We start from the raw sequence: 22,087 nt of genomic DNA, 5'->3' as shown, positions 1-22,087 counted from the left end.
CAAAAGCGAGACCTATTGGCTATGCCAATGCTTGTTAATTATGCCACTAGCAGTGCGAACTACCACACAGTCTGAACAACACATCTTTCGTCATTCTTTTGATTGCCATCACGTTCAGATCCACCATGGTCAAGGGCAGAGCTTGACTCTAGAAGTGGTGGTCATTAAACCACACTTGTAGGAAAGCGACTAGGTGAATAGTTAATCTCTTTGAATAGCCTTGCTGTAGGTGCCAGGTTTCACAATGGAGATGATGTCCGGAATCCCAACTAGGCAGGGATAGTCCCCAGTAAGCAGGTAAGAAGACTACCAAGATGAGGCTATCCCTGTCTTGTCAGGATCCCAACCAGGCAGGGATAGTCCCCAGCAAGCAGGTAAGGAGTATACCATGAGGAGACCATCACGGTCTTGTCAGGCATACTTTTCCACTCACAGGCGCAGTGTCCAGCAGCTCAACTTTTCACCCACAGTTTCTGCTCAGCTGCGAGCACAACAGCCTTTACCCTTCTCCGGTGTTCCTCCAAGAAACACATTTCTGTTTGCAAAGCTCAACCACTGTCCGAAGAAATGAAGTCAGGATGACTAATCGTGTCATGGCTTTATTTTTTTTTCCATCAAAAAGGTCCTAGGGTTCTTTTTTACGTTACCAGATTAAACAATTCGATACTTAGTCATTTTCTTTCTTGCTATACAACATAGTACGCAAATCCAACAGTGTAAGCAAGGAAAATGTAATCGTAAGAAATATCAAGTTGAATGTACAGTCTTGTCTAGAAGACATCGTCCTTAATCACTGCAGCAATTATCCGAATACGAAAATAGATTGATCTGGAAGCTGCCTTAAAGCACAGGCTTTAACAGAAGAATTTAAAACTGCCAGAAGAGCTCTTACTTTTTCTCAGTATTTATAGCATCATCTTAAAAGTGTTGTACAACAAATGGTCATTAAAATTGTTAGCTGATGGTATCACAGTGCCTTTACAAATCATACTGAATTAGCTAACTAGACTCTATCCAAGTTTCTCAGCTATAAATGACGTTAAATCCCCACTACAGTGCACGTTTCGTTCCAACTCGTGACAGTCATTGGAATTGTTGATCAACAATTTAAATCACCTAGGATTTTATTCAGTTTTATATTGTGCACCTAATAATACACTCATTCCATGAGTTGGTCGCAGGGTTAAGACCGCTTCCGAGAATCTGTATCTAGGTTAGGGCATGAGTAGCCCATGTCCTAGTCATCCATCTGCCAATCCAAGGAACCCTCCAACTTAAGGCCACACAGAATGAAAGCATCATAAAAAAGAAGAAAAAAAAAATCAGTATACCTAACTGTAGTAACTAAAATATAAAAAACTCATACATAAATATGAACCAATAAAACGTTTTTTTTTTCTCCAAAGTAGGTCTGAAATTGTTATTTTTCAAAAATCTTTCCCACATGCACAAAGTTACGAGAACCTTCACCCACAGTGACAGGCACTTCTTTCACCAATCAACGCAATGTTCATTTTCAGCTAAATTGTGCATTAACTAGCTTGTAATGCCAGTGGCGTAACAATAGCCCTTGCAGCCACCGTGGTGTGGAAGGGAAGAGCGAGCTCTAGCGGACGGACCCCATCCAGTACCATGTGCAGGTGGCAGGCCCCTGACCTGAGAGCTACTGACTGGGTCCAGAGCAGATCGGATATGTTTTCTAATGACAAAATGTACTGTCTTTATTTGTCTCTCTGTTTATTGTTTGTCTGCATGCATACATTATATATGAATTCGACATTGAGGTTACTGCAATCACTTTTATAGTGTTTTTTATATTATTGTCGTGATATCTGTGACTTTTTATTATAGAAGATTATATTTTAACATATAAATCACAATTGATGTATGTGTAACCTTTCAAGATCTACCACATGGGCTACAAACGGTTTTGCTAGGTACTTTGAGATTTAGTATTGGATTTAGTGATCTTCTACTTTTCCACCAAGGGATATTTGTTTCTCCCTGTCAGTAGAACCCTACTCCCCTGGTCTAGTATAAAGGGTCCCTCTCTTCGTTTACTATAAACATTGGAAAACAGCCTGAGTAAGTTCAGAAACTTCACTTTATGAGAACATTCGAGTAAAACGTTAACTTCCATCACCCTACTGTTTTTCTAACAAAAAAGCAATGGGGATACCTTTATTGAAAATATATTTATTAGTCCAGGTCCACCAATGTTTATTTAGAGCATTAAACAAAAGATAACATATGCTATCTTGCTTAACTAAACCAACAAATAATTTTACTGGTGCTTTATAGGACTTCCATAATGAGATCCATACTCAACATTCAAAGACTGCCAAGCTCTCAGCTAGGGGAGACCATACAAGACCAGCATTTGATATTTTATTGATTTGTATAGCGCTGAATCACCCATGAGAGTATCTCGGCACTGAGGACGGAGGAACATCAGAGCTAAAGGGAGGAATTAGAAGAGGTGGGTTTTTAGCTTTTTTCTAAATTGGGCCAGATTGAGTCCTGAGCGTAACTGAGAAGGCAAGCTGTTCCAGAAAAGGGGGGCAAGATAAGAGAATGCCTTGCCACCGCTACGTGCCTTTTTGATTCTGGGAATGGTGAGCAAATGCTCTGTGCTGGACAGAAGAGTTCGTGCAGGGGTATAGGAGGAGAGCTTGTTGGTGAGATACATGGGGCCCTTGCCATTACGGGCTTTGTGAATAATACAGCCTATTTTGAACTTTACCCTTTTCTTTATGGGGAGCCAGTGGAGTTGATTGAGGAGGGGTCCAGAGGGTGTTCTAGATGGGGCATTGTTAGTGAGTCGGGCAGCAGTATTCTGCACCACCTGAAGTTTATTAATAGCGCTTTCGTTGGCTGAAAACAGCAAGGCATTGCAGTAGTCAAGCCTACTCAGTATCAGGGCCTGCATGAGTGTTTTTTTTTTGTGGAGGAGGGTAAGAGGGGGAAAATCCTTCGCAAGAGGCCAAGAATGTAGTAGCAGTAACCTGCAATTGTATTGGCATGTGTGTTATGGGTTAGTCTGTGATCAATCCTAACACCCAAGTTCTTAACCACTTCTTTGGGAGTAGGGGCGGTTCCAAGCTCTTCCGGCCACCATATAGGCGACCAGTGAGTGGTAGCTCCTCCAAGCAACATGATCTCCGATTTGCCCCCATTAAGTTGTAAATAGTTGTTACGCATCCAGGCAGCAATAGAGTTCATGCCTTCGGAGAACAACAGATCAATGTTGGGTGTGTTTTTATCAAATGTTAGAAGGAGCGGAGTGTCGTCAGCGTATGAAATTGGGGTGAATCCCAAGGATCTCATGAGTCTGGCCAGAGGGGTGACATATGTTGAAGAGGGTCAGGCCCCCCTTGGTCACTTTAGTAGTGGCAGATGTAAAAGATCCCATGGTTACTGTTTGTGTTCTATCAGTTAGAAAGTTGGTGATCCACCTCAGTGCTTGCCCCTGAATGCCCAAGTCTTGGAGTCTTTCCAGGAGGATGTGATGTGAGATGGTGTCAAATGCTGCTGACAGGTCAAGCAGCACTAAGAGTGCTGCTTGACCATTGTCAGCAGCCATGCGTATGTTGCCCGTGACTTCAATAAGTGCGGATTTGGTGCTATGTTTTGCCCGAAACCCTGATTGAGAAATATCCAGAAGTTGGTGTGTTTCCAAATAATTTGACAGGTGTCTATTAATGTGTTTCTCGATGAGCATAGACTGTAGGGGTAGAAGGGATATGGGTCGATAGTTACTGATTTCAGTAGTAGGGACCTTGGGGTCTTTGGGTATGGGTTTAATTTGTGCATCTTTCCAAGCCGAGGTTAGGCGACCCTCCCTAAAGGAGCAATTAAGAATAGAGCAGATGGGGAGGGCTAATTGTTCCGCAAATTTAGCAGAAATCATGGCAGGGATGGTGTCCATAGGTGAGCCAGATTTCATAGTCTCTATAAGGGATATAACTTCCATCAATTGAAGCTGGGGAAAGGTGTGGAGTTCGGCGGATGTGGTGCATGTATCAGGAGGGTAGACCGTGGAGGGAAGGGAAAGAGTGTTAGCTGCGATAATTTTCTGGTAGATGGAATCAGTTTTAAGGGTAAAATGTGCCTCAACATAATTGCATATGGACTGTGAGGGGGATTCTGCAGTATCACATGCCGATGGGTTAGAATAGCCTTTTACTATTTGAAATAGTTCCCTGGAGTTGGATCCAGCCTGCTCTAATTGTTGAGTAATGTGCATTTTGCGCGCTATTTTAATGTTATTGTGATAAACTGCTAAGGCGCATTTGTATCTAGGTCTGTCTTGTTCTAGATGAGTCGCCAGGTGCGTTCCAGTTTATTGCACCCCGTTTTTTCGGTACGTAGGGCCAGGGAGTACCATTCAGTTGTAGCAGTAGAGTTTTTGAGGGGGTGAGTAGCGGGTTTTAAAGGTGCCACTTCATCCAGGACAAAGGAGATAATTTTGTTAAAATGGTGTTGTTCGACATTGAGAATGCGAGTATCAATGTCCCATGTCAGAAAAGGAGAGGCAAGGTGGTGAGTTTTAATTTTATGCGAGGGTCTGTACCATCTATCTGTAAGGGGTATAGGAGATGATGTGATGGAGGGGCTTGTCAGATGGACATTTATTACAGAGTGATCTGACCAAGTAAGCGGTAGAGTATCTCTATATTCAATGAATTGAGAGTTAGAAAGAATGAGATCAAGGGTGTGCCCTGCTAGGTGAGTGGGGTCGATGTTGAGTTTGAGAAGCCCGTGGGAAGCCAAGTCCTCTAGACAGGTTCTGGCATCTAAATTGTTTAGGTCCTCACTGTGAATATTAAAATCGCCTAAAAGTAGGAAATTGCGTGTAGCAACAATATGCAAGGGGGATGGGGGGGAGATTGAGAAATTCTAAAAGGCGACTATTAAAGTCGTTTATAGGGCCTGGGGGCCTGTAAACCAGGGCTCTTTTCCAACTTTGTTGGTGGTGTAGATCTATTTTAAAGATAAGACATTCGAATAATTCTGAACAGAACTGGTCAAGTATAGTAACTGGTATCTGTTCTTTATGAATTATGGCTATACCTCCGCCCACTCATTCTAGCCTATCAAGCCTTTGAATTCGAAAGCCGGGTGGGAGAGCTAGAGCGATCGCAGGAACCGCTGAGGGTTTAATCCACGTTTCCGTGAGAAACCCCAAGTCTGGGTTACTGTCCTTAAAGAGATCCCAGATGGCAGTGGCATGTTGGGGGAGAGATCTGACATTTGCTATGAGGCCTTTCCATATAGTATGGTAGGGGGAGTTGGCAGGGGGGTTCGTGTGAGGCCATGACTAATCTAGTAGTAATAGAGTTGGGTGTAGTTTTAGTGTTCTGGAGAGGACAGGGCTGGCACTTACACATATTGCAAGAAAATGGCCCTTCTGGCCAGTTTCCGAGGTGACATCTTTGGGAAGCGGGTCTGAGCTTAAGCAGGATTTCTCTAGTATAGGTGAGCATAGGTATGGGTCGATAGGAGATGTCAGGGTTATCAGGGTTAAAAAGACCAGGGGTCCTGGCTCCTGGCGACGGACGGGCGCAGACGGGCTTGCCTTCGGTGCGCCGCTGGCGCGCCCGCTGCGCGCGTCATGTCAATCCCTAGTTTAAATAGTGAAGGCTGCTCGACCAGCTAGAGCGACAACCTCGTTTCCGGTGAAAACCAGAAATGTCTTGTGGACCCAGAACTGACCCTGATCGCTTCTGTCAGATTTACCTCTCTCCACGCAATGGGCAAGCCCGCGTTAGAACGGAGAGGAGATCTTGGAAGGAGGCGTGGGGTGAGTGTCTGTCCAGAATAAGTTTTAAAAAAGGCTATAAGATTCTGCAATGCAAAGTAAGTGGCGAGTGATTAAAAAAGTTAAAATCAGGCAAGTGAGCTTTAAGAATCTTTACCTGACATTCAGCGCATCTAAATAAAATACAGTTACGTACTCTTAAAAGATACGAGGGAAGTCAGCAAGCATAAACCTTCCTGCCAGAAGAGCTAGATACCAAGATGAATGTAGATAATCACTACGTAGACCCTCTGGGTATAGCGGAGACTGTCCCATTCTTTCCACACAAAAATCATCTGGCCGTGAAGCCAGTCACTGCACTTGTTACAAGAAGCTAAACAGTCCCCTTACGTGTTAGGCAACTCTGGTCGGGACTGCTAAAAAATTCTATCAAAAGGCTGCAACAGTAGAACAAGCATTAGCAAAGCAATAAGTCTCACTTTTTGAATTACTGGCTTTGCAGCAAGAGCCTGAACTTGGGTATGAGGGCAGAAGTGCGATGATGTATGTCCCTATGGGTCCAAGCACCAACTTAATGGCACAGGCACCATTTTATTTATTTTCCTTCCCAAGATGGTGGACACCACTTAGAGCAGTATATACAAAAAAAAAACTTTTGTTAAAGTGCAATAAAAATAAAGAACTGCAAGGGGTGGCGGAGCAACAGAGGAGTGGGTGGGAGAAATGAGGAGTGGGTGGGAGAAATGGGGAGTGGGTGGAGCAACAAGGGATGAGTGAGCAAAGTGGGTGGGAGAGGAAAAAACAAAATCAATAAAAACAAAGCTAGGGTGAACAGGGTGAAAAAGCAATGCACGCAGTGGGGGAGGGCCAACATGAAACAGGTGGAGTGAGTGTAGCAGCATACCAGTGCAACGGGGGGCGGGGGAAAGTTAAACATGGCTGAGGGTGGTATCCTCAAGCCTGCTAGTCAGGTTTACCGCTCCAGCCCACTCGTAAGGACAGCCATAGAACTAAATATTACAAATGTATTTAAAGTTACATTTGATTGGAAAAAACCTGCTTTGCCTTGGAATAGTAAAATGTGTCAGTTTGTTGATACTGCATTGATGGTTATCGGATCCCTAAAACAAAGCTGTAATATTGAGATCATCAAAAACACTGAAAGGCAAAGGGCCTTTGGTAAGCATGCATTGACCCCAAAACAGAGTAAATTTAACTAAGCAAAAGAAAGCAGCCATCTACACAGAGCCTTCTCAGCTAGTCTATTCATCGCTTTGTTTCAGCACTCTGGGAATTATGGTAGGGTGTGAGAAAATGCACCCCTCCCCAAACAATCTGTTCAGTGATAGCAGCTCAAGGAAGCTCACATTCCACAGGGACCCACCCACCCAAACACCCCCTCCCTCCCTCCTCTCCCCAAAAAGTTCAAAAATTTTTAGCGGGAGTCATGCTGTATCAGTGACTCCCACCGGAAAAAGGAAAAAAAAAAAGGCGCAACCACCGGCTCTTCGTTAAATTTAGGCCTTGGGAACAAGTTTCAATATGTAGGAGGGGTGTGCACATGGCAGTATTCCTAGAAGCCCTAAAGCCCCGGGGACCACCACCTTCCTGGGGCATTCTCGAATATTTATGCTGGGTTACCCTAGCGGCAACCACAGGGCCCTGGGGACCGCCACCTCCCAAGGGCAAATTTAATATTTTATAATGATGCAAGGGCCCCCCCCCCCTGTAGCCCCATGGACAGCCACATTTCCCCAGCTAAACACAAGAAGTGCAGGGGAGCCAGACACCACCTTCCCAGGGCTAGATATCATATTAGTGCAGGGGAGCCTCCGCAGCCCCAGGGACGGCCACCTCACTGTGGCAAAAAAACAATGCAGGAGGTCTGTTGCAGAGCTCTGGCCCCAGGGACCACCACCTCCCTGGGGCTAAAACAAAGAAAGGAGGGAGCCACACGGCCCCCCTCCTGGAGCCCTACATGGCCCTCGGGTCTGCCACCCCCAGTGACAGCTCCAGCAATGTCCTTGGGTGCCTATCCCAATGGGCATTGCAGTTTGCTATGGCTTGACTAAAGAGCCGAACCCGCCAAGCCATAGCAAACATTTTCTGCTTTCAACAAACAAGAGCAGATAATGCTCTCGCTTGTTGAAAGCAGAGCAGTGTCTGTTTCCCTGCCTCTGGGAAGCAAAAATGGAAACTGACAAATTGCTTTCGGATCCAGTGAGTTGCAGGTTTGTAGCTGCCAGGGTCTCAATGCAATGCCGGCTTAGGCGGGGAGCCGATAGGAACTGCAGGGGCCTTCAGGCTGATCCTCTAACCAATTGGTGAATGGGTGCCCTAGAGGCACCCAAAATTAAATGGGCAGGTCCTGAGGAATGAGACGTTCTTTAGGGCCAACTACCCCGCCTGTTTTCTCCAATAAATCCCACACAGCAGGATCACTAAGAGGTCTTCGGAGGCTACGCCCCCTTACTCTACTATTCTGTAAAAGCGGCTTGTGGTGCACTTCTGATTGGTAGGTTAAGTCCACCTTATTCCTGGGGGACCTTGATGGCCAAGAAGTCCTCCTGGTACCTTATGTAAGTTCAACACAGCGGGAGTCATGAGAGATGATCGGAGGCCCAGCCCCCTTTCTCCACCACTGTGCAAATACAACTACTAGTTAAAAAACCATAAAAGTTAAATGAAAAAATAAAAAGATACAGGGAAGTTATAGTTGGAAATTAGCATGTAAAAAACTTATGAAAAACATATGATACTGCGACGTTATACTTAGGCTTAGGTGTCACTCATACAAAACCAGAGAAATTCAGCAGGTAAAGTTAGTGAGTTAACTACAAACTCATGCCCCCACAAAGCACTGCATATGACCTCACAAATTACATCACTCATGACATGGTCAGTCACATCACAGATGACATCACTGTTGACATCGTCCACAGAATCAGACGGACCAACTCAAACCTCGATTTAACCTTTTATACATCAACACCAACTTCCACACTATCATTCTCAAACCCATTCAAAAACATATACCAGTACAAACACAGTCACTCACTGATTCATACATCAACACACAAAACCACTCATTTATCCATAAAGGCACTCATACACCTACTTGCTCCCTAATACAACCACTGATATATCCACTCATACACCCATACAGTCACTCACACACTGAGCCAGTAACCCATAGAACTACTCAAACACCTACTCACTTATCCATACAGCCAATCACACAGCCACTTACAAATCCATAGTTACGCACACACACTCACTTACTCATACAGATACTGTGTACTCATGCACCTATAGTCACTGACACCAGCACACACATCCATACAGTCACCCACTCAATCATAGTCACTCATTTATCCTATCACCCACCTAGACTTCCTTACACATACCCAGTTACTGACCATATACTGCTGAAACATGCACTCACTCACCAGCACAGCCATACACACACACACACTCACCCACACAGCCCTCACACACACACTCATTAAGCTAGACAGCCACTAACTCACCCACTCATCACCGACCCAGACAATCAGACACCCACAGAGCTACTCAGACAACCAATCTCTCACCCATACAGAAACTCACATACCCACTCACACACCCATATACACTCACTTAGACACCAACTGACCGACAGATACATTCACAGAACCAGTCATTCACCCATACATTCACTGAGACACTTACCCACTCACTTATACAGTCACACACCCATTGACTCATCAATACATGCACTTATACATCCACTGATTCCCCAAGACCCCCTGGTATACATAACACTTATAAACTTTTTTAAAACAGTCAGTCACCGGATGAGATCATCAGTGATGTAATTTGAGATTATCTGTGATGTCAGTAACCAGGCCATGAGTGATGTAATATGTGAGGTCATAAGCAGTGTATTGCGGGAGCATGAGTTATAGTTACCTCACTAACTAGAACAGCAGAATTTGTTGTAGAGTAAACATTTTTGTGGAGTTTTGCAAGAGTGACGCATACATACATACATACATACATACATACATACATACATACATATATATATATTCACTGAAAAAACCATAGGTTATAGACCATATATAGTTAGGGATTAACATTTACAAAACCTTATTTTACTCACACGAAACCATTGAAATTCGCATATATAGTTAGTTGCACTAACTATATATCGCGCACCCGCAATCCACTGCTGATGTCACATATTACATCATTCATGACATGGTCAGTGACATCACTGATGACATCATCCAGGGACTATGTTTCTGTAAAGTTAAAATATGTCTTAATATTGAAGAATGAGTGGATGTATAAGTGTCTGGATGAAGGATTTAGTAGGTGCATGACTGACTGTATGAGAGAGTGATTAAATGTGTCTCACTGACTGCATGGGTTAGCGACTAAACTGTCTTAATTTGTGCATCATTATATCTGTTGTTCTGTAAACTGCTGCATGTGTTGATCAGTAGCTACATGAGTAACTATATGGGTTATTGATTGGTTGCCCAAGTATTTATATGGGAGAGTGAGTGTGTGTGTGGGTGGCTGGGAGGTGTGTGACTGTGCATAGATGTGTGAACAGTTGATTCACTAGATGTATGGGTTCAAAACTGCATGTGGAAACAGCTGTATGGGTGGTTGACTGTGTGCATGAGTGTATTGGTGAGTGAATGGATATCTCAGTGCTACATGTCAAAGTAAGTACATATGTAAAACACAGTTCATGTGAGAGTTGACATATATACATTACTGTGTGAGTGGCAGCATGGATCATTGAAAACTTGTAACAGTGATTGTATAAGAGAGACAATATATGTTTGAATATGTTTGAATAAGTAAGGTGTGTATAACTGTAGTTGAGGAAATGGAGGTGTGATTGATTCTTTGCATGACTGACTAGGTGTAGGAGTAACTCCATGGATGAGTGACAATCTGTGAGGGTCTGTTTACACTGAGTGTATCTAAGGTTATATTAGAGTCTGAAGAGGTTCATCGTATTATCACATGAATGATGTCATCAGTGATGTTGTCAGTCATGTCATTTGAGTTGTCAACAGTGATGTCATCAATGATGTCACTGACCATGTCATGAATGATGTAATATGTGACATCATCAGCAGTGGATTGCGGGTGCGCGATATATAGTTAGTGCAACTAACTATATATGCGAATTTGAATGGTTTTGTGTGAGTAAAATAAGGTTTTGTAAATGCTAATCCCTAACTTGAATTTTCAAGGTTTTGTAAATGCTAATTCCTAACTATATATGGTCTATAACCTATGGTTTTTTCAGTGAATTTCAATGGTTTTTTAATAGCAAATATCAAAAGCTGTGAAATGTATTCTTCTTTTAAAGGAAAAATATATTTTATATGTTTTTAATATAATTTTTTTATGAATCTGCCAAACCCTGACCTCTTAATAGTGCACTGTGGTGGAAATAATTTGGGCACTATGACTGGGGTTGGTCTCGAACTGCTTTTAAAGGACACCTTTCATCTTTTGTTGACACTTTTTCCCCAAACTGCCTTGGTATATTCCAATATATGCCAAAGACAGAAATGGAACTGGTCCAACCAATTTGTCCAAAATTTGAGAAAGCACGGAAACATGTCAATAAATCTGTTTCTGCTTACATGAGAGACTTTAGAATGGGTTCAATATACAACAATAACTTGCGTTACAACATGCAAGACATCTACAGAGGAGAAGGTGTGCACTTCTCAGATGAGGGGAATAGAATATTCCTCCTGAATTTAAGACTGTGCATTTGAACCTACTTGTAGGTAACTTGTAGGTATCTAAATGAGCCACAGAACCCAATAGCTCTTTTCAGAGCTACCCTACCTCTGATCATTCAAAACGTTTATCTTTTTCTAACTTTTTTCACTATTTTTCACTAAAGTACGCTCCCCGGTACGCTTACCGGTGCGCGTACCGGGCACTCCCCCGCGATTCATTTTTTTTGCCTATATGAGCGTCCTAAGACCCCCTCAGAAAACCTAGAGGGTCAGGAAGTGTCTACCGTGCCCCCTTCTACCCATTCCGAACATTGTTTGCCCTCCATCTTGTGTCTCAATTCTACCGTAACTCAAAATGGAGGACTCCCGTAACGCTGCCGGTACGAGTACCGGGGCACGCACCGGTAAGCGCTCGCGAAAAAAAGGTGGGAACGTAATTTACAGAAAAACCACTGGAGACACTTTCATCAAATATAGAATACGCCCTACTACATAGCAGTCCCTACCATTTACCCAAATCGGATAGAATTCCATTGAGACATTTATGCTGTATGCCTGACTAAATATCCTGAGGTAAATTAAATGACAAAAACACATATGAAGTGTTAGAATTGACAACCAATTAAAATGTTACTTTCATTTTCTATTATTTCATGACATTTGATTGGTTATGTACCTGAATATATATAAAGAAAGAGAGAGAAACACAGCCATTTTGACTACTACTTCCTGAAGTACATTTCAAGAGCATTTTCACTGACAACTTAAACTTCTTTTTGAAAGGTAAGATGTTATTTAAAAAACTGAAGTATGTTGTGCACTTTAAGTTGATTTGGAAAACATTTTCTGATAGTTATATACGATCCTTCTGTAATAGTTATAGAATGAGATAGACTTCTCGTTATAGATATGGATGGAGTTAGGCTTGTCTTATATAATTATTAATTTATCACATACACTTTTTTATATTTCTACTTCCAGTCTGATACCATACACTGCCCAAAGATAAAATCACTGTTAAAAAAACCAAAGTACCTGTCTGAACTTAAACCCAACAGTGCCCTATCTCTACTGATATATTTTTTTAAAATCCAAATTACAGCACAAAAATGGAAGGAGAGCAAAAAAATTCCAACGAATTGTTCTGGAGAGCAACAATAATAAAGTTATTGAACCCAATGACTCAGAATTCATGGATGAATCACGGGACTATGAACTACTTCAATGTGTACAATCAGTAGATTTCCTGATTCAAAATGAGGACATTTTTGACATTCAAATATTAGAAGTTCTGTTAAATTTGGAAAATGAATCTGAAAAATAAATTTATAATTAATAATTCAAAAATTGTTTGAGACATTATTCATTTTTATATGTATTTCCTAAACTAGTACCAAATTGATTATAATGTAAAGTCAGACTTAAAATAGACTGTGCAACTTTGTGTTACATAATAAGTTTACTCATAGTTACTTCCTTTCTCCCACTATATTATCTCCAATGTGTATTCAACATCTCTTTATCAACTCCTGCCTCCATATTGTTTCTGCTTTCCTGACAGACTACGCTATGAATTCCATATACCACAATAACTTTTGTAACAACATGCAAGATATCTACAAAGAAGACAGTGTATATTAAATTATAGACTCTGCATTGGTACCTACATGTTGGTACTTAATAAAAAAAAAAAAAAACAACAAAAAGAACAATCAATAAACATACAATATTTGTAAAGTCTATCCTCCTTTTTTCCCCAAAGTACGCTCCCCGGACCGCTTCCCGGTGCGCGTACCGGGCGCTCCCCCCGGAAAAAAAAAACGGGAAAAAAATTTTTTTTTTGGCCCCGCGGGGCCCTTTTAAAGCCCCCACATCAAACCTAGGGGGTCAGGGAGGGTCTACTCTGCCCCCTTATGGTCATTTCCCCCTTTGTTTTGGCCACCTCTTGTGTCTCGATCCTACCGAGACACAAGATGGCGGCCGCTCCGGACTGTTTCGAATGTTTACAGACACCAGAGAGCCAATCAGATTTCCGTGCGCAAGTCGCGTGGCGCGCCCGGTGCGCTCCCCGGGGCGCGCTTACAGATATATATTTTTTTGAACCTAAATTACTCAAAATCCACTAGAGCACATATCTTGAGACCTAGCAAAGGCACATCGGACTACCAGTCCCTACAATTTTGCCAAGTTTCATAGAAATCCATTCTGCCGTTCGAGCTAAAAGTGAGTCCAACCGGAAAACTCAATGTTAAAAACACGTTTTGGGACCCCCCTTTTTTCTCGGCCCCCACTTCAAGAATCCCCCCAAACTTTAAGGGGACGCTCAGAAACAAAATGTGCCATTTTCCTGAAAATTTCAACCAATTCCGTCCATCAACGCCAAAGTTATTCAACATAGAATATATATATATATATTCACTGAAAAAAACATAGGTTTCAGGCCTTATAGTTAGAAATTAGCTTTTAAAAAACTTTTAAAATTCACTCAAAAACTATAAGTTTTAGGGGTGTTCTAGATAGCTGGACATATCACTCATACAAAACCATTGAAATTGCTCCTATATAGTTAGTTGTACTAACTATATTTCGCGCACCCGCAATCCACTGCTCTGATTGTCACATATTACATCATTCATGACATGGTCAGTGACATCACTGATGACATCTCAAATGACATCAATGATTACATCACTGATGACATGGGGGGGTCCTTGTGGGACCCCCTGAGCAGGCCTAGGGGGTCAGGGTGCTTCTACCCTGCCCCCTTTTTGAGTTCTACACGTTTGTTTTTCTGCTTTCCTGTGCCTCAGTCTACCGAGGCACAAGATGGCTGCCAACACTTTCTGGTTTGGAGTGTTGACAGACGGTTGACAGCCAATTAGCATTCAGCTCGGGCTCTGAAAGGTATAAGCTTACAGTAAGCTGCTATAGATATATATATATTTTTCTCTTGATTTTCTCAGGAACTACTTTCACCAAATATAGAAAAGGCACTTCTGCATACCAGTCCCTACCATTTTGCCAAGTTTGATGTAATTCCGTTCAGCCGTTCGGACTGTAGCCGTGTCTAATCGTCCTATGGAAATTAACATGGGGAAAACACGTTTTGGGACCCCCTTTTTTCTCGGCCCCCGCTTGACGAATCTCCCCAAAACTTTCAGGGAAGGAACAGAACTGAGCTGGCCAAAATTTTGGAAAATTGCAAGCAATTTCCTCAATCGACGCCAAAGTTATTCCCAATAGAATGTTGCGGATTTCCTATGGTAACTAGGTCCTAACTATATATACCTACTAGCGACCGCCAGTAGGTAATATATATACACACACATACATACATATATATTATATACATATATATATATACACACACACATATATATACATATATATAACCCCTTTTCCACGCAGCATCCACTTGGGCGCAACGCATGCTGGGATATGAAGTACCACTAGGACTACAATCCTGAAATTTATACCAGATGAAGAGGGGTTGAAACTTACCTTCCAATGAGGGCAAGGCAGGACACTCATAAGGCGCGGGTGGAGTTCCGTCGCGGTAGCAGCAGCATCTGAAGGTTACGAATACCGAAATGCATCATGCTTTGCTGTCTTCATTAAACGGCTCCCGATGGTTTCCCTGTGTGGCCTCTTTCCTTTTCTAATCGGAGGGGATTGCTGTTTATATTTTTATTCGCGTGCACATATATATATATATACACACACCCGGACCAGTTTGTTGGAGTATGTGTGTGTGTGTGTATATATGTATGATGATTTATTTGGCAATCTACCGGTTGTAGAAAAGAACCAGGGAGCATTATCGGAAAAAGCAGACAGCACCCTAATTTGAGAAGCGTACTTAAACAGCTAGAAAAAGAGCATAGAAGCGAAGTAACTAAATACTGGGAAGCTAAATCCCTAGAAAAATACCATGAGGCAGGACGCATACCTCGAGGACTTCGCATTATGCTGGCACCAAGCTTTGAGAAGCCTAATCCTTTGCTGCTAAAAGAATGGGCAGAGTCTAATTTAGAAGCATCAATGCGTTTAGTCTGCCTATTAATGTAATATGCACGAATTGATAGAGCAACAGATCTCAAAGAAATTAAAAGGCTACAGGAGGAAATTAATGCTCTCACAGATACAAATAACAAAGAAACCGTAGAGAAATTGCTTAAAGAAATGCATGGAAGAAAGTCAAAACTGGAAGATACTATTAAGAAAAGGAAAGTATGGAAGTTCAGCCGGGACAAAACATGATTACGACAGGGGCCAAGTTTTCACATTTGCGAGAAAATACGACCAGGTAAAGAAACAAAAATTAAATAAAACATTATTAGAACACAAGGAAGTAATGCTTATCTCCATCTGGCTTCAACTTCTACAGTGCAACCAGAAGGCTCAAGTTCTGAGGGAAGCTTGATATCTAGCGATGAAGACTCAGATAGAGGAAATACAGGACAAACCTCTGAAACACTCGGCCCTTTATCGTACGCGGAGGAGTTGGAATATATTAGAGAACAAAGAATCCAGTCCCTCAGGCCGCGTTACCAACAGAAACAAAGCGTTCAAACACCGAAAGGAACAGGAGCCGCCGCAAACGCAGACAAAGTAACAAGAGGGCGCGGAAACTGGCAGCAAAGGAGACGCAATTGGAACAAATAAGTAATAACCCCAGTACTGACCGGACAATCGTAAATCTAACATTGAGCTCAATGAGGCGGAAAAACAACTTTTAGCCCTGGGACTCAGTTATTGCCCCGAAAGTAACTTTGACTTTGTAAAAACTAGAGTAGATGTATACAAATTCATCAGAAAATTGAAATTGACTAAATATTTTGCCATCAAAAAGCCTGTTACAACAGAACAACGCAAGACACCACAATCAACCCAGGAAACGATGGGCCTCGTAGAAAGAGAACTCCCTTTGTTAAGGACACTGCGCAACTTAGGAACTGGTGAAACAAACAAAATGTCCCCAAAGACACAGGTTCTCTTACAGGAAGAAAACCATGGGGAATAAAGGAGGAAAAAGCCCCTTTAAAGCTCAATCAACATTCGTCCCAGTAATACCAAGGGACGCAGTGGATGTCTTCCACGACAGGGTGGTGGATGAATTAAAATCTCTCTATAAAAAAACATGCAAAAGCAAATCAAAAACTGGAAACAAAGAAAAACAATATTTCCAACAACGACTCGGTAGTGATAAACCGGGCAGACAAAGGGGGCAATATTGTGTTATGGGACAAAAAAATTTATAGAGAAGAGATGAGCAGGCACCTTAATGAAGTGGATTGTTATGAAATTTCAAATGGAACACAGGTCTTAAAAGCAAATGAACAATATAAAAAAGATCTCAATAAATAGACAAGAGAGGGCCCGATAACAAAGGATGAAAATAAATTCTTATTGAACAATCACCCTAAGTTGCCCACGTTTTATTTGATCCCAAAAGTTCATAAGGGCACCAATCCACTACAAGGAAGACCGATTATATCTGCACAGAACAGCACTTTTGAAAATACGTTGAAGTACGCGGACTTCTATCTACAGGAATTTGTCAGGACACTGCCCTCTTTAATACAAGATTCTAGAGACTTTCTTGCTAAACTGAACAAAGTAAAATGGGAAAATGAATACTTATTGATAACTTTGGACATCAAGGCACTTTATACATGTATCAAACATACTGATGGTCTGGCGGCAGTAGAATATTATTTGAATCAACGTAATATTGAATATTACGGTCATAATAAAATGTTACTTGATATGATTCACAGATGCCTCCATAACAACATTGCCTATATATTGATGGTACAATATATAGGCAAAAACAAGGTGTTGCTATGGGGGCATGTTTTTCCCCCAGTTACGCATGTTTACATGTGAGCTGGTGGGAGGAGCATGTCCTCAGGGGGGAACACAAAGCCCTTTATGATCGTCATGTTGTACGTCTATGGAGATTTATAGACAACATATTTATTATTTGGAAAGGCACAGAGGTGGAGGCAGTTGATTTTATGGAGGTTATTAATAACAACTCATGTAACCTGGAATTTACCCACCATATAAATGCCACCACTATAAGTTTCCTTGACATTCAAGTAAACATCACAGCAGGGCAAATAGAGACAAATTTGTTCCAGAAGCCGACAGCAGGAAACACCCTGCTTCATGCCAGTAGCTTTCACCCCAGCCACACCATAGCTAGCCTCCCATATGGCGAATTCCTCAGAGTCAAACGAGCATGTAGTACAATCTCGGCATGCGAGGAAGCTCTCGCCTCAACTAAACTCAGATTATTAGAGAAGGGCTATAAAGAGAAAAATGTAACTGCCACTTTGCGTAAAGTTGCCTTGATCGAAAGAGAAACTCTACTACATTCTAGAGTAGAAAGCAACACTCAAGAAATTTCCCCTAATATGAACGTATGTGACAAAATCGAAAGTTCCAGCAAAACATGTAGGTTCATTTCAACCTTCAGTAGGCAATCTAAGACTATCAGAAAAATTGTAAATAAGGAATGGCCAATAGTGATGACGGATGGTATCTTAAAAGACATGTATTTAAATAAGCCCAATTTTACTTTTCGCAAAGCCCACTCAATGAAATCTGACTTGGTGAAAACTAGTCCTGAGACTTTTAATAAAGACAACTGGCTTTCATCTCGTAACGGCTTTTTCAAGTGCTCCTCTTGCCAAGCCTGTAAATTTGGCTCCAATACAACATCATACACAAGTGCATTCTCAGATCGGCCCATAAAGATAAAAGGGTAGTATACCTGTAAGACTGAGTATGCTGTATATATTTTAACTTGTGTTTGCGGATTGAGATACTTCGGAAGCAGTAAGTTACCGGTCCAAGCTAGGATCCTTCAACATCCAAGGGCCACAGTAAACTCGGACCCCACGTATCCTGTAGCCAGGCACGTAAAAGCTGAACACGGAGGTAATCTAAACGATCTCAGCTATTTCGTGATAGATCATATTCCTGGTACTAAAAGAGGAGGAGACAGGGAAAAACAACTTCGCCGATTAGAAACCAGTTATATAGTGAAATTAGAGACCAAGAGTCCAGGGGGCCTCAATATTTGCAAAGATTTACACCACTTCCTAGGATGACTCCGAGATATTATGATTGTTTACACCTACACAGGATCATTTTATATGTGGAGTTAATTTTGTAAATTATAAGCTTTTTATATTCTGTAAATACATTGAAAATTTCTTGTATATGTAGGATAAGGTTTTAATCTATTTATATATTTATATTTTTTATACGGTGTTCTTAAATGATGGGATACTGTGTAGTTAATAGATGATATTATTTATGGAAACCTTAGATGAAATACATGAAATTCTATTATCTATTTAAAGGTTATAAATGTTAATCATGGACGTAAACAATATATATTCCAAATGGTAATGTTGTGGTGATACATAAAAATTCAATCTCGATTTGTGGGCAAACATATGATCATGGGACACATGTCAATAAAGTTATGAAATAGGAACCAACAATGTTTTTCCAGTCTATTGAATTGCATACTGTATTTGTACAGTTATAAATTTATTGAATTGCACTTGTACTGGTGCAGTCTTAAATTTTAGCCATCAAATTCCAAAACATCTGTCTCCCCAACCCTTGACCCCCCTTTATACTTTAAAGAAACTCCGAAGCTCACATATGACTTCATAATCCCGGCTGGGAGTAGGATCAATAGAACTTCGATATTTAAAGTATTCTTAAAAACGATTTTGCACTTTGCACATATATGGGTAAATTCCTTGGACACAGAAGTATTTTAAACGAAAATGCATACCAACAGTTTCGAGATGTAATAGTGGAGCTATGTATACAGGTTACAAATGATATAATAGGAATTGTAAAAAATGTACAACTATTTATGTAGGAAGCACGTAAATTGCGCTTCTGTTTACTTATAGTGTATATCTTTGACAGAGAATTACATTGTATATGAATTTACAAAGTGAACAGGCAGAATTTAAATGTTTGGAATCTGTTTTTCTTGTATGTTCTTCTCTGTTGGATCCATTATTGTTTCGAAGTATTTCATTTATTTCTACTGTGTAGCCTCGGCCAATCACATGGGTTTTAAACCTTTTAAAAAGTAGGAGGGTTTTTTACACTAATTACCAGTGATCAAGGCGTCAGGAAACGCCGAAACGCGTTTGGTTTGTGGCACAGCAATGCACTTTTAAAAATATGAAATAAAAAATACCAGCGGCTGCTGAACGAAAAACGAGTCCGTCTCTCAATTCTGTGGAAGCGTGGTGGGAAAGGCTAAGTAGAGAGTGGAACCCGGATATATATATATATATATATATATATATATATATATATATATACATATATATACATATATATATACATACACACATATATACACACACGTTTACATACATATACATACCTGTATTCATACATATATACACACACAAACATATATATATATACATATATATCACGAAAGTTCCAAGAATAAATAGAACTGGAGAGACACAGCGGGGATTCCAGGTGAGGGCTTTAATTCAATGTAGCATTGGCATGACGCGTTTCAACATAATGTCTTCCTCAGATGCCTGCTTCGATACATATATATATACACATGTATACACATATACATGTATACATATACATGTATACAGGTATACATATACACCAACATATACACACACATATATGCACACATACATATATGCACACACACACATATATATTAAATATAGAGGGCTTCAGGTTCTCCCCAGTCAACCACTGCGTTACTTTAACAATGTGTCAAGACAATGCCTGAAAGATGATGTTCAATGAAATCTTGGCACAAATCAGTGGAGTATTCATCCCTCACCTAATACTATTGGTTGTGTAGATGTATGGTTTTGCTACCACACCACTGTTTGCATTGAGCTACATGAGGGACTATTTTACATCCGTAGACCTCTCTGTTGCCCGCTTTCTTGGTAGGCTTCCTATCACTTTCATTCCCTCAATCACTCGAGTTCTTCTTTCAGCATATTCTCTTTGCCCCTGTGATCCTCTTCAGCACCGTCAAGACTGACACCCAATCGCCCTCTCGCTTTCCTCTCCCCACACCCCACCTTTACTTGTGCCCTTTGCCTCGTGGTGAATTCCCATTAAAACATCCAGGACAGTCTTTTTTCATGTCTTCTTTCTAGAAACGAAAGGAAGGCTGTTCTGGAGGCTCCCTTGTCTTCAATACAGTATCCTTTGTTTGGAAGGTGAAAGGTCAGGTGGCAATACATCCTTCATTATTGCCTTTCCTTTCGTTATAGAAAGACTAACTGTAATAAAAGCCCCCATGTCATCTTACTTTTTAGTTTCTCGTCAGGCCTTTATGTGATAATGCTGCATGAGTTAGCACATTAAACAAAGGCCTACTCTTTTTTTCAGTACAAGACTTTTCACTGATCAGTTACTATCTTCATTCGACGCCACTATATCAAGGGTCACCACAATCCCTGTATAAAAAACCCTGCAGAAATTCTTTAATGTTCCAAAAATTAACCACAGCAGACAAAACAATACAACGTCAGAAAAATGTATGGCTACCATTAGCCATCAATAAAGGCTGCTCCTGATTGGCACATTCTTCATTCACAAGTAAATGAAAGCTTTACAGCCACAAGCCAGATTCTTAACTGGTAAACAGCAACTATTTAAACAATTTCTCATTATCTAAGGAGCCTCCTTTCACCACAACTCGCTGGTCACCTCTGTTTCGCCATCTGGGGTCATAAGCACTAAAGCTGCCTGCCATTTATTCAGCCAGTGATCGCTCACTCTTTCAGGCTTTGTCGGAAAACCCTAAGCCATGCTTGTCTCTCCCAGGACAGCCATGCCACAGCGCTGCATCAGAGGCTGGGAGTAGTACGAGGTGAGGGGGGGAAAGGGCGATATCAGCTATGAGGAGCAAATGTTCCACTACAACCACAATAGGCACTTTCTAATACCAGCTAACGAAGAGGTCTACCATAGAGCCTAACACTTCAGCCGCTTCCAACATCATGCCTGTCTGCATTCATCATGCTCCAGCTGTATTTGACTTTTTTGTAGATACTGTGGTGTACAAAGGAGACCACCATACACTCCTGCCAACTCTCCCTGTTAGCCCTGGAATGCCTTAGCAAATGCACAGAGCTAAGAACAGTCTCATACACCTTGCAAGACAGAAGTGTCATTCACATTCGTTTTAGCACCAGTGTTTCCCTTTATCTCTAGTTCTAACCATTGAAATCTCATGAATTAAGTCACTTTTGTGCTTGCACGTGGGCGTTTCATAACAGTCAACTGCGGTAAGAACTGAATTCAGAATTTGGTTATAATCTCAGATTTTATAATTGAAAATAAATAAACAGTTACAGTTACTAATAGGATTGCAATATTACAATATACAAGAAAATATATGGAGAAAGAAATCAAAATAAAATGCAAGTAATCTGAACATTAACATGCTGATGAAAACAACGGTTGCAATAGCTGAGAGTGACTATTGTTTCTACAGCTAAGCGATTCAAAACAATAA

General features: G+C 41.1%; 1 protein-coding gene across 14 annotated transcripts in view; it reads right to left on the bottom strand.

Moving 5' to 3' along the window:
- The window catches only part of NEDD4L (NEDD4 like E3 ubiquitin protein ligase), a 1,724,212-nt gene that overhangs the window by 1,312,916 nt on the left and 389,209 nt on the right, over positions 1-22,087 (bottom strand). The gene's annotated exons all lie outside the window — the stretch shown is intronic.

The sequence above is a fragment of the Lissotriton vulgaris genome, chromosome 3_1 (genome assembly GCF_964263255.1).
Source record: "Lissotriton vulgaris chromosome 3_1, aLisVul1.2, whole genome shotgun sequence".
Taxonomy (NCBI): domain Eukaryota; kingdom Metazoa; phylum Chordata; class Amphibia; order Caudata; family Salamandridae; genus Lissotriton; species Lissotriton vulgaris.
Note: the sequence above shows the minus strand (reverse complement) of the source record. Positions and strands in the feature narration are given on the sequence as shown.